Raw genomic sequence first — 18,492 nt, forward strand, 5'->3', positions numbered from 1 at the left:
CACTCTCACACACACCATCATCTACACACACTCTCACACACACCCTCATCTATACACACTCTCACATACACCCTCATCTACACACACTCTCACACACACCCTCATCTACACACACTCTCACACACACCCTCATCTACACACACTCTCACACACACCCTCATCTACACACACTCTCACACACACCCTCATCTACACACAATCTCACACAAACCCTCATCTACACACACTACCACACCCACCCTCATCTACAGACAATCTCACACACACACCCTCATTTTCACACACTCTCACACACACCCTCATCTACACACGCACTCACACACACCCTCATCCACACACACTCTCACACACACCCTCATCTACACACACTCTCACACACATCCTCATCTACACACACACTCACACACACCCTCATGTACCACACATTCTCAAACACACCCTCATCTACACACACTCTCACACACACCCTCACACACACTCTCACACGCAACGTCATCTACACACACTCTCATACACAATGTCATCTACACACACTCTCACACACACCCTCATCTGCACACACCCTCATCTACACACACTCTCACTCACAGCCACATCTACACACTCTCACACACACCCTCATCTACATACACTCTCACACACACACCCTCATCTACACACACTCTCACACACACCCTCATCTACACACGTACTCAGACACACCCTCATCCACACACGCACTCACACGGACCCTCATCCACACACATTCTCACAAAAACCCTCATCTACACACACTCTCACACACACCGTCATCTACACACACACTCTAACACACCCTCATCTACACACATTCTCACACACACCCTCATCTCCACACTCACACACACACACACACACACACACAGACTCTGACACACACCCTCATCTACACACACTCTCACACACACCCTCATCTACATGCACACCCTCATCTACACACACACACACACTCTCACACACACCCTCATCTACACAAACACACACTCTCACGCACACCCTCATCTAAACACTCTCACACACACCCTCATCTACACAGACACACACACACTCACCCTCATCTACACACACTCTCACACAAACTCTCACACACACCCTCATCGACACAAACTCTCACACACACCCTCATCTACACACACACCCTCATCTACACACACACACACACACTCTCAATCACGCCCTCATCTACAAACACACACAGTCTCACACACACCCTCATCTACACACACTCTCACACACACTCTCACACACACACTCTCACACACACCCTCATCTACACACACTCTCACACACACTCATACACACCCTCATCTACAAACACTCACACACACTCTTACACACACCCTCATCTACACACACTCTCACACACACACCCTCACCTACACACACTACCACACCCACCCTCATCTACACACTCTCTCACACATACCCTCATCTACACACACTCTCACACACACACCCTCATTTTCACACACTCTCACACACACCCTCATCTACACATACTCTCACACAAACCCTCATCTACACACGCACTCACACACACCCTCAACCAGAAACACTCTCACACACACCCTCATCTTCACACACTCTCACACACATCCTCATCTACACACACACTCACACACTCCCTCATGTACCACACATTCTCACACACACCCTCATCCACACACATTCTCACACACACTCTCATCTACACACACTCTCACACACACTCTCATCTACACACACTCTCACACACACTCTGATCCACACACAGCGTCTTCCACACACACACTCACACACACTCACACGCACCCTCATCTGCACACACTCTCACACACACCCTCATCTAGACACACCCTCATCTGCACACCCCCCTCTACACACAATCTCGCACACAACCTGACACACACTCTCACGTGCAAAGTCATCTACACACACTCTCACACACACCCTCATCTACACACATTCTCACACACAACCTCATCTAAACACATTCTCACACACACCCTCACCTACACACGCTCTCACACACACCCTAAGACACACTCTCACATGTAACCTCATCTACACACACTCTCACACACACCCTCGTCTACACACACTCTCACACACACCCTCATCTGCACACACTCTCACACACACCCACATCTACACACACCCTCATCTACACACACACTCATCTACACACACCCTCATGCATACACCCTCATCTACACACACTCTCACACACACCCACATCTACACACTCCCTCATCTTCACAGTCCCTCATCTGCACACACTCTCACACACACCCTCATCTAAACACACTCTCTCACAAACGCTCATTCGCACACACTCACACACACCCTCAACTACACACACACCCATCTACACGCACACTCACTCACACCCTCATCTACACACACTCTTACACACAACCTCACACACACACTCACACGCAACCTCATCTACACACACTCTCACACACACCCTCATCTACACGCACTCTCACACACACCCTCATCAACACACACCCTCACACACACTCACACACACACCCTCATCTACAGACACTCTCTCACACACCCCCATCCGCACACACTCCCTCACACACCCTCATCTACACACACTCGTCTAAACACACACTCACACACCCCCTCATCTGCACAGACTCTCACACACACCCTCATCTACACACACACTCATCTAAACACACACTCACACACACCCTCATCTGCACACACTCTCACACAGACTCTCACACACACCCTCATCGACACACTCTCACACACACCCTCATCTACACACACTCGCACACACACTCTCTCACACACCCTCATCTACACACACTCCCATACACACCCTCATCTACACACATTCTCACACATACCCTCTTCTACACACACACTCACACGCACCTCATCTACACACACTCTCACAGACACCCTCATCTACCCACACTCTCACACGCACCCTCACAAACACTCTCACACGCAACGTCATCTACATTCACTCTCACACACACCCTCATCTACACACACTCTCACAAACAACCTCATCGAAACACATTCTCACACACACCCTCATCTACACACACTCTCACACACACTCTGATCCACACACAGCGTCTTCCACACACACACTCACACACACCATCATCTACACACACTCTCACACACACCCTCATCTACACACACTCTCACACACACCCTCATCTACACACACTCTCACACACACCCTCATCTACACACACTCTCACACACACCCTCATCTACACACACTCTCACACACACCCTCATCTACACACACTCTCACACTCACCCTCATCTACACACACTCTCACACACACCCTAATCCGCACACTCTCTCACACACACCCTCATCTACACACACACCCTAATCTACACACATACTCACACACTCCCTCATCTGCACACACTCTCACACACACACTCATCGACACACACTGTCACACGCAGTTTCATCTGCACACACTCTCACACACACCCTCATCTACACACACTCTCACACACACCCTCATCTACACACACTCTCACACACACCCTCATCTACACACATTCTCTCACACACCCTCATCTACACACCCTCATCTGCATACACTCTCTCACACACCCTCAAATACACACACTCTCACACACACCTTCATCTACAAAAACCCTCATCTACACACACCCTCATCTACACACACTCACACAATCCCTCTTCTACACACAAACTCACACGCACCCTCATCTACACACACTCTCACACACACACTCATCTAATCACACCCTCATCTGCACAACCTCATCTACACACACTCTCACATACAACCTCATCTAAACACAGTCTCACCCACACCCTCATCTACACACACACTCACACGCAACCTCATCTACACACACTCTCACACACACCCTCATCTACACACACCCTCATCTACACACACTCTCACACACACCCTCATCTACACACACCCTCATCTACACACACACTCATCTACACACACACTCATCTACACACACTCTCACACACACCCTCATCTACACACACTCTCAAACACACCCTCATCTACACACACTCTCACACACACCCTCATCTACACACACTCTCACACACATCCTCATCTACACACACTCTCACATACCCCCTCATCTACACACACTCTCACACACACCCTCATCTACACTCACTCTCACACACACTCTCATCTACACACACTCTCACACACACCCTCATCTACCCACACCCTCATCTACACACACCCTCATCTACACACAGTCTCATCTACACACACTCTCACACACACCCTCATCTACACACACTCTCATACACACCCTCATCTGCACACACACTCACACACATCCTCATCTACACACACTCTCACACACACCCTCATCCTCATACACTCTCACACACACCCTCATCTACACACCCTCTCAAACACACCCTCATCTACACACACACTCATCTACACAAACTCTCACACACACCCTCATCCGCACACACCCTCATCCACACACACCCTCATCTACACACACCCTCATCTACACACACCCTCATCTACACACACCCTCATCTACACACACTCTCACACACACCATCATCTACACACACTCTCACACTCACCCTCATCTACACACACACTCATCTACACACACACTCATCTACACTCACACTCATCTACACACCCTGATCTGCACACACTCTCAAACATACCCTCATCTACACACACCCTCATCTGCACACACTCTCACACACACCCTCATCTACACACACTCTCTCACAAACCCTCATCTACACACCCTCATCTGCACACACTGTCACACACAGCCTCATCTACACAAACTCTCACAAACACCCTCATCTACACACACCCTCATCTATACACCCTCATCTGCACACACTCTCACACACACCCTCATACACACCCTCATACACACCCTCATCTACACACACTCTCACACACACCCTCATCTACACACACTCTCACACACACCTTCATCTACACACACCCTCATCCACGCACACCCTCACACAATCTCTCACACGCAACCTCATCTACACACACTCTCATCTACACACACTAACACACACACCCTCATCTACACACACCCTCATCTACACACACTCTCATCTACACACACTCTCATCTACACACACTCTCACACACACCCTCATCTACACACGCTTTCTCACACACACCCTCATCCGCACACACCCTCATCCGCACACACCCTCATCTGCACACACCCTCATCTACACACACTCTCACACACACCCTCATCTACACACAATCTCAAACACACCCTCATCTACACACGCTCTCACACACACCCTCTTCCGCACACACCCTCATCCACACGCACCCTCGTTCACATGCACCCTCATCTACACACACCCTCATCTGCACACACTCTCACACACACCCTCATCTACACACACTCTCACATACACCCTCATCTACACACAATCTCACACACACACTCATCCGCACACACTCTCACACACACCCTCATCTACACACACTCTCACACACACCCTCATCTACACACAATCTCAAACACACCCTCATCTACACACGCTCTCACACACACCCTCTTCCGCACACACCCTCATCCACACGCACCCTCGTTCACATGCACCCTCATCTGCACACACTCTCACACACACTCTCATCTACACACACTCTCACACACACCCTCATCGACACTCACTCTCACACACACTCTCATCTACACACACTCTCACACACACCGTCATCAACACACACCCTCATCTACACACACCCTCATCTACACACACCCTCATCTACACACACCCTCATCTACACACACTCTCATCTACACACACGCTCACACACACCCTCATCTACACACACTCTCATACACACCCTCATCTACTCACACACTCACACACATCCTCATCTACACTCACTCTCACACACACCCTCATCCGCATACACTCTCACACACTCCCTCATCTACACCCACTCTCAAACACACCCTCATCCACACACACCCTCATCTACACACACCCTCATCTACACACACTCTCACACACACCATCATCTACACACACTCTCACGCACACCCTCATCTACACACACACTCATCTACACACACACTCATCTACACACACACTCATCTACACACCCTCATCTGCACACACTCTCACACACACCCTCATCTACACACACCTTCATCCACGCACACCCTCACACACTCTCTCACACGCAACCTCATCTACACACACCCTCATCTACACACACTCTCACACACACCCTCATCTACACACACCCTCAACTACACACACTCTCACACACACCCTCATCTACACACACCCTCATCTACACACACTCTCATCTACACACACTCTCACACACACCCTCATCTACACACACTCTCACACACACCCTCATCTACACACACACTCATCTACACACCCTCATCTGCACACACTCTCACACATACCCTGATCTACACACACCCTCATCTGCACACGCTCTCACACACACCATCATCTACACACACTCTCACACACACCCTCATCTACACACACACTCATCTACACACACACTCATCTACACACACACTCATCTACACACCCTCATCTGCACACACTCTCACACATACCCTCATCTACACACACCCTCATCTGCACACACTCTCACACACACCCTCATCTACACACACTCTCTCACACACCCTCATCTACACACCCTCATCTGCACACACTGTCACACACACCCTCATCTACACAAACTCTCACACACACCCTCATCTACACACACCCTCATCTACACACCCTCATCTGCACACACTCTCACACACACCCTCATACACACCCTCATCTACACACACCCTCATCTACACACACTCTCACACACACCCTCATCTACACACACTCTCACACACACCTTCATCTACACACACCCTCATCCACGCACACCCTCACACACTCTCTCACACGCAACCTCATCTACACACATCCTCATCTACACACACTATCACACACACCCTCATCTACACACACTCTCACATACCCTCTCATCTACACACACTCTCACACACACCCTCATCTACACTCACTCTCACACACACCTTCATCTACACACACCCTCATACACGCACACCCTCACACACTCTCTCACACGCAACCTCATCTACACACACCCTCATCTGCACACACTCTCTCACACACCCTTAAATACACAAACTCTTACACACGCCCTCATCTGCAAAAACCCTCATCTACACACACCCTCATCTACACACACCCTCATCTACACACCCTCATCTGCACACACTCTCACACAGACCCTCATGCACACCCTCATCTACACACACTCTCACACACACCCTCATCTACACACACACTCACACACACCCTCGTCCACACACACACTCACACACACCCTCACACACACTCTCACATGCAACCTCATCTACTCACACTCTCACACACACCCTCATCTACACACACTCTCACACAAACCCTCGTCTACACACACCCTCATCTACACACAACCTCAGCTGCACACACCCTCATTTACACACCCTCATCCACACACACTCTCACACTCACCCTCATCTACACACACCCTCATCGACACACAATCTCACACACACACTCATCCGCACACACTCTCACACACACCCTCATCTACACACACACCCATCTAAACACACACTCACTCACACCCTCATCTACACACCCTCATCTACACACTCCCTCATCTACACACACCCTCACACACAATCTCACACACACCTTCATCTACACACACTCTCTCACACACCCTCATCTACACACACCCTCATCCGCACACATTCTCACACACACCCTCATCTACACATATCCTCATTTACACACAGTCTCATCTACACAACCTCATCTACACACTCTCTCATCTACACACACGCTCACACACACTCTCACACATCCCCTCGTCTACACACACTCTCTCACACACCCTAATCCGCACACTCTCTCACACACACCCTCATACACACCCTCATCTACACACACTCTCACACACACCCTCATCTGCACAAACTCTCACACACACCCTCATCTACACACACTCTCACACACACCCTCATCTGCACACACTCTCACACACACCCTCATCTACACACACTCTCACACACACCCTCAACTGCACACACTCTCACACACACCCTCATACACAGCCTCATCTACACACACTCTCACACACACCCTCATCTACACAGAATCTCACACACACCCTCATCTACACACACTCTCACACACACCCTCAACTGCACACACTCTCACACACACCCTCAACTGCACACACTCTCACACACACCCTCATACACACCCTCATCTACACACACTCTCACACACACCCTCATCTGCACAAACTCTCACACACACCCTTATCTGCACACACTCTCTCACACACCCCTCATCTACACACCCTCATCTACACACACCCTCATCTACACACCCTCATCTGCACACACTCTCACACACACCCTCATACACACCCTCATCTACACACACTCTCACACACACCCTCATCTGCACAAACTCTCACACACACCCTCATCTACACACACTCTCACACACACCCTCATCTACACACACTCTAACACACACCCTCAACTGCACACACTCTCACACACACCCTCATCTACACACACTCTCACACACACCCTCAACTGCACACACTCTCACACACACCCTCATCTACACACACCCTCATCTACACATCCTCTCATCTACACACACTCTCACACACACCCTCATCTACACACACCCTCATCCGCACACACTCTCACACACACCCTCATCTACACACACTCTCACACACACCCTCATCTACACACACACTCATCTACACACACTCTCACACACACCCTGATCCGCACACACCCTCATCCACACACACCCTCATCTACACACACCCTCATCTAAACACACTCTCACATACACCATCATCTACACACACTCTCACACACACCCTCATCTACACACACCCTCATCTGCACACACTCTCACACACACTCTCACACACACCCTCATAAGACACACTCTCTCACACACCCTCATCTACACACACTCTCACACACAGCCTCATCTACACACACTCTCTCACACACCCTCATCTACACACTCTCATCTGCACACACTGTCACACTCCCTCATCTACATATACTCTCACACACACCCTCATCTACACACCCTCATCTGCACACACTCTCACACATACCCTCATCTACACACACCCTCATCTGCACTCTCACACACACCATCATCTGCACGCAATCTCTCTCACACCCTCAACTACACACCGTCATCTGCACTCTCACACACACCATCATCTGCACGCAATCTCTCACACACCCTCATCTACACACCCTCATCTGCATACACTCTCACACACACCCTCATCTACACACACTCTCAAACACACCCTCATCTACACACACTCTCAAACACACCCTCATCTACACACACTCTCAAACACACCTTCATCTACACACACTCTCACACACACCCTCATCTATACACACTCTCACATACACCCTCATCTACACACACTCTCACACACACCCTCATCTACACACACTCTCACATACACCCTCATCTACACACACTCTCACATACACCCTCATCTACACACACTCTCACATACACCCTCATCTACACACACTCTCACACACACCCTCATCTACACACACTCTCACATACACCCTCATCTACACACAATCTCACACACACCCTCATCTACACACACTCTCACACACACCCTCATCTACACACACTCTCACACACACCCTCATCTACACACAATCTCACACACACCCTCATCTACACACACTCTCACACACACCCTCATCTACACACACTCTCACACACACCCTCATCTACACACACTCTCAAACACACCCTCATCTACACACACTCTCACACACACCTTCATCTACACACACTCTCACACACACCCTCATCTATACACACTCTCACATACACCCTCATCTACACACACTCTCACACACACCCTCATCTACACACACTCTCACACACACCCTCATCTACACACACTCTCACACACACCCTCATCTACACACACTCTCACACACACCCTCATCTACACACAATCTCACACAAACCCTCATCTACACACACTCTCACACACACCCTCATCTACACACACTCTCACACACACACCCTCACCTACACACACTACCACACCCACCCTCATCTACAGACCATCTCACACACACACCCTCATTTTCACACACTCTCACACACACCCTCATCTACACACGCACTCACACACACCCTCATCCACACACACTCTCACACACACCCTCATCTACACACACTCTCACACACATCCTCATCTACACACACACTCACACACACCCTCATGTACCACACATTCTCAAACACACCCTCATCTACACACACTCTCACACACACCCTCACACACACTCTCACACGCAACGTCATCTACACACACTCTCATACACAATGTCATCTACACACACTCTCACACACACCCTCATCTACACACACCCTCATCTACACACACTCTCACTCACAGCCACATCTACACACACTCACACACACCCTCATCTACATACACTCTCACACACACACCCTCATCTACACACACTCTCACACACACCCTCATCTACACACGTACTCAGACACACCCTCATCCACACACGCACTCACACGGACCCTCATCCACACACATTCTCACAAAAACCCTCATCTACACACACTCTCACACACACCGTCATCTACACACACACTCTAACACACCCTCATCTACACACATTCTCACACACACCCTCATCTCCACACTCACACACACACACACACACACACAGACTCTGACACACACCCTCATCTACACACACTCTCACACACACCCTCATCTACATGCACACCCTCATCTACACACACACACACACACTCTCACACACACCCTCATCTACACAAACACACACTCTCACACACACCCTCATCTAAACACTCTCACACACACCCTCATCTACACAGACACACACACACTCACCCTCATCTACACACACTCTCACACAAACTCTCACACACACCCTCATCGACACAAACTCTCACACACACCCTCATCTACACACACACCCTCATCTACACACACACACACACACTCTCAATCACGCCCTCATCTACACACACACACAGTCTCACACACACCCTCATCTACACACACTCTCACACACACTCTCACACACACACTCTCACACACACCCTCATCTACACACACACCCTCATCTACACACACTCTCACACACACCCTCATCTACACACACTCTCACACACACTCATACACACCCTCATCTACAAACACTCACACACACTCTTACACACACCCTCATCTACACACACTCTCACACACACACCCTCACCTACACACACTACCACACCCACCCTCATCTACACATACTCTCACACAAACCCTCATCTACACACGCACTCACACACTCCCTCATGTACCACACATTCTCACACACACCCTCATCCACACACATTCTCACACACACTCTCATCTACACACACTCTCACACACACTCTCATCTACACACACTCTCACACACACTCTGATCCACACACAGCGTCTTCCACACACACACTCACACACACTCACACGCACCCTCATCTGCACACACTCTCACACACACCCTCATCTAGACACACCCTCATCTGCACACCCCCCTCTACACACAATCTCGCACACAACCTGACACACACTCTCACGTGCAAAGTCATCTACACACACTCTCACACACACCCTCATCTACACACATTCTCACACACAACCTCATCTAAACACATTCTCACACACACCCTCACCTACACACGCTCTCACACACACCCTAAGACACACTCTCACATGTAACCTCATCTACACACACTCTCACACACACCCTCGTCTACACACACTCTCACACACACCCTCATCTGCACACACTCTCACACACACCCACATCTACACACACCCTCATCTACACACACACTCATCTACACACACCCTCATGCATACACCCTCATCTACACACACTCTCACACACACCCACATCTACACACTCCCTCATCTTCACAGTCCCTCATCTGCACACACTCTCACACACACCCTCATCTAAACACACTCTCTCACAAACGCTCATTCGCACACACTCACACACACCCTCAACTACACACACACCCATCTACACGCACACTCACTCACACCCTCATCTACACACACTCTTACACACAACCTCACACACACACTCACACGCACCCTCATCTACACACACTCTCACACACACCCTCATCTACACGCACTCTCACACACACCCTCATCAACACACACCCTCACACACACTCACACACACACCCTCATCTACAGACACTCTCTCACACACCCCCATCCGCACACACTCCCTCACACACCCTCATCTACACACACACTCGTCTAAACACACACTCACACACCCCCTCATCTGCACAGACTCTCACACACACCCTCATCTACACACACACTCATCTAAACACACACTCACACACACCCTCATCTGCACACACTCTCACACAGACTCTCACACACACCCTCATCGACACACTCTCACACACACCCTCATCTACACACACTCGCACACACACTCTCTCACACACCCTCATCTACACACACTCCCATACACACCCTCATCTACACACATTCTCACACATACCCTCTTCTACACACACACTCACACGCACCTCATCTACACACACTCTCACAGACACCCTCATCTACCCACACTCTCACACGCACCCTCACAAACACTCTCACACGCAACGTCATCTACATTCACTCTCACACACACCCTCATCTACACACACTCTCACAAACAACCTCATCGAAACACATTCTCACACACACCCTCATCTACACACACTCTCACACACACTCTGATCCACACACAGCGTCTTCCACACACACACTCACACACACCATCATCTACACACACTCTCACACACACCCTCATCTACACACACTCTCACACACACCCTCATCTACACACACTCTCACACACACCCTCATCTACACACACTCTCACACACACCCTCATCTACACACACTCTCACACACACCCTCATCTACACACACTCTCACACTCACCCTCATCTACACACACTCTCACACACACCCTAATCCGCACACTCTCTCACACACACCCTCATCTACACACACACCCTAATCTACACACATACTCACACACTCCCTCATCTGCACACACTCTCACACACACACTCATCGACACACACTGTCACACGCAGTTTCATCTGCACACACTCTCACACACACCCTCATCTACACACACTCTCACACACACCCTCATCTACACACACTCTCACACACACCCTCATCTACACACATTCTCTCACACACCCTCATCTACACACCCTCATCTGCATACACTCTCTCACACACCCTCAAATACACACACTCTCACACACACCTTCATCTACACAAACCCTCATCTACACACACCCTCATCTACACACACTCACACAATCCATCTTCTACACACAAACTCACACGCACCCTCATCTACACACACTCTCACACACACACTCATCTAATCACACCCTCATCTGCACAACCTCATCTACACACACTCTCACATACAACCTCATCTAAACACAGTCTCACCCACACCCTCATCTACACACACACTCACACGCAACCTCATCTACACACACTCTCACACACACCCTCATCTACACACACCCTCATCTACACACACTCTCACACACACCCTCATCTACACACACCCTCATCTACACACACACTCATCTACACACACACTCATCTACACACACTCTCACACACACCCTCATCTACACACACTCTCAAACACACCCTCATCTACACACACTCTCACATACCCCCTCATCTACACACACTCTCACACACACCCTCATCTACACTCACTCTCACACACACTCTCATCTACACACACTCTCACACACACCCTCATCTACCCACACCCTCATCTACACACACCCTCATCTACACACAGTCTCATCTACACACACTCTCACACACACCCTCATCTACACACACTCTCATACACACCCTCATCTACACACACACTCACACACATCCTCATCTACACACACTCTCACACACACCCTCATCCTCATACACTCTCACACACACCCTCATCTACACACACTCTCAAACACACCCTCATCTACACACACACTCATCTACACAAACTCTCACACACACCCTCATCCGCACACACCCTCATCCACACACACCCTCATCTACACACACCCTCATCTACACACACCCTCATCTACACACACTCTCACACACACCATCATCTACACACACTCTCACACTCACCCTCATCTACACACACACTCATCTACACACACACTCATCTACACTCACACTCATCTACACACCCTCATCTGCACACACTCTCACACATACCCTCATCTACACACACCCTCATCTGCACACACTCTCACACACACCCTCATCTACACACACTCTCTCACAAACCCTCATCTACACACACTGTCACACACACCCTCATCTACACAAACTCTCACAAACACCCTCATCTACACACACCCTCATCTATACACCCTCATCTGCACACACTCTCACACACACCCTCATACACACCCTCATACACACCCTCATCTACACACACTCTCACACACACCCTCATCTACACACACTCTCACACACACCTTCATCTACACACACCCTCATCCACGCACACCCTCACACACTCTCTCACACGCAACCTCATCTACACACACTCTCATCTACACACACTAACACACACACCCTCATCTACACACACCCTCATCTACACACACTCTCATCTACACACACTCTCATCTACACACACTCTCACACACACCCTCATCTACACACGCTTTCTCACACACACCCTCATCCGCACACACCCTCATCCGCACACACCCTCATCTGCACACACCCTCATCTACACACACTCTCACACACACCCTCATCTACACACAATCTCAAACACACCCTCATCTACACACGCTCTCACACACACCCTCTTCCGCACACACCCTCATCCACACGCACCCTCGTTCACATGCACCCTCATCTACACACACCCTCATCTGCACACACTCTCACACACACCCTCATCTACACACACTCTCACATACACCCTCATCTACACACAATCTCACACACACACTCATCCGCACACACTCTCACACACACCCTCATCTACACACACTCTCACACACACCCTCATCTACACACAATCTCAAACACACCCTCATCTACACACGCTCTCACACACACCCTCTTCCGCACACACCCTCATCCACACGCACCCTCGTTCACATGCACCCTCATCTACACACACCCTCATCTGCACACACTCTCACACACACCCTCATCTACACACACTCTCACACACACCCTCATCGACACTCACTCTCACACACACTCTCATCTACACACACTCTCACACACACCGTCATCTACACACACCCTCATCTACACACACCCTCATCTACACACACCCTCATCTACACACACCCTCATCTACACACACCCTCATCTACACACACTCTCATCTACACACACGCTCACACACACCCTCATCTACACACACTCTCATACACACCCTCATCTACTCACACACTCACACCCATCCTCATCTACACTCACTCTCACACACACCCTCATCCGCATACACTCTCACACACTCCCTCATCTACACCCACTCTCAAACACACCCTCATCCACACACACCCTCATCTACACACACCCTCATCTACACACACTCTCACACACACCATCATCTACACACACTCTCACGCACACCCTCATCTACACACACACACATCTACACACACACTCATCTACACACACACTCATCTACACACCCTCATCTGCACACACTCTCACACACACCCTCATCTACACACACCTTCATCCACGCACACCCTCACACACTCTCTCACACGCAACCTCATCTACACACACCCTCATCTACACACACTCTCACACACACCCTCATCTACACACACCCTCAACTACACACACTCTCACACACACCCTCATCTACACACACCCTCATCTACACACACTCTCATCTACACACACTCTCACACACACCCTCATCTACACACACTCTCACACACACCCTCATCTACACACACACTCATCTACACACCCTCATCTGCACACACTCTCACACATACCCTGATCTACACACACCCTCATCTGCACACGCTCTCACACACACCATCATCTACACACACTCTCACACACACCCTCATCTACACACACACTCATCTACACACACACTCATCTACACACACACTCATCTACACACCCTCATCTGCACACACTCTCACACATACCCTCATCTACACACACCCTCATCTGCACACACTCTCACACACACCCTCATCTACACACACTCTCTCACACACCCTCATCTACACACACTCATCTGCACACACTGTCACACACACCCTCATCTACACAAACTCTCACACATACCCTCATCTACACACACCCTCATCTACACACCCTCATCTGCACACACTCTCACACACACCCTCATACACACCCTCATCTACACACACCCTCATCTACACACACTCTCACACACACCCTCATCTACACACACTCTCACACACACCTTCATCTACACACACCCTCATCCACGCACACCCTCACACACTCTCTCACACGCAACCTCATCTACACACATCCTCATCTACACACACTATCACACACACCCTCATCTACACACACTCTCACATACCCTCTCATCTACACACACTCTCACACACACCCTCATCTACACTCACTCTCACACACACCTTCATCTACACACACCCTCATACACGCACACCCTCACACACTCTCTCACACGCAACCTCATCTACACACACCCTCATCTGCACACACTCTCTCACACACCCTTAAATACACAAACTCTCACACACGCCCTCATCTGCAAAAACCCTCATCTACACACACCCTCATCTACACACACCCTCATCTACACACCCTCATCTGCACACACTCTCACACAGACCCTCATACACACCCTCATCTACACACACTCTCACACACACCCTCATCTACACACACACTCACACACACCCTCGTCCACACACACACTCACACACACCCTCACACACACTCTCACATGCAACCTCATCTACTCACACTCTCACACACACCCTCATCTACACACACTCTCACACAAACCCTCGTCTACACACACCCTCATCTACACACAACCTCAGCTGCACACACCCTCATTTACACACCCTCATCCACACACACTCTCACACTCACCCTCATCTACACACACCCTCATCGACACACAATCTCACACACACACTCATCCGCACACACTCTCACACACACCCTCATCTACACACACACCCATCTAAACACACACTCACTCACACCCTCATCTACACACCCTCATCTACACACTCCCTCATCTACACACACCCTCACACACAATCTCACACACACCTTCATCTACACACACTCTCTCACACACCCTCATCTACACACACCCTCATCCGCACACATTCTCACACACACCCTCATCTACACATATCCTCATTTACACACAGTCTCATCTACACAACCTCATCTACACACTCTCTCATCTACACACACGCTCACACACACTCTCACACACCCCCTCGTCTACACACACTCTCTCACACACCCTAATCCGCACACTCTCTCACACACACCCTCATCTACACACACACCCTAATCTACACACATACTCACACACTCCCTCATCTGCACACACTCTCACACACACACTCATCGACACACACTGTCACACGCAGTTTCATCTGCACACACTCTCACACACACCCTCATCTACACACGCTTTCTCACACACACCCTCATCCGCACACACCCTCATCCGCACACACCCTCATCTGCACACACCCTCATCTACACACACTCTCACACACACCCTCATCTACACACACTCTCACACACACCTTCATCTACACACAATCTCAAACACACCCTCATCTACACACGCTCTCACACACACCCTCATCCGCACACACCCTCATCCACACGCACCCTCGTTCACATGCACCCTCATCTACACACACTCTCATCTGCACACACTCTCATCTGCACACACTCTCACACACACCCTCATCTACACACACTCTCACACACACCCTCATCTACACACACTCTCACATACACCCTCATCTACACACACTCTCACACACACCTCATCTACACTCACTCTCACACACACTCTCATCTACACACACTCTCACACACACCGTCATCTACACACACCCTCATCTACACACACCCTCATCTACACACACCCTCATCTACACACACCCTCATCTACACACACTCTCATACACACCCTCATCTACACACACACTCACACACATCCTCATCTACACTCACTCTCACTCACACCCTC

At 49.7% G+C, this 18,492-nt stretch overlaps 1 protein-coding gene across 1 annotated transcript in view; it reads right to left on the reverse strand.

Annotated features, from left to right (window-relative positions):
• The window catches only part of LOC121272881 (high affinity nerve growth factor receptor-like), a gene marked incomplete at its 5' end in the record, with an annotated part of 283,337 nt that overhangs the window by 231,729 nt on the left and 33,116 nt on the right, over positions 1 to 18,492 (reverse strand). The window lies entirely within an intron of this gene.

The sequence above is a fragment of the Carcharodon carcharias genome, chromosome 36 (assembly GCF_017639515.1).
Source record: "Carcharodon carcharias isolate sCarCar2 chromosome 36, sCarCar2.pri, whole genome shotgun sequence".
Classification (NCBI taxonomy): domain Eukaryota; kingdom Metazoa; phylum Chordata; class Chondrichthyes; order Lamniformes; family Lamnidae; genus Carcharodon; species Carcharodon carcharias.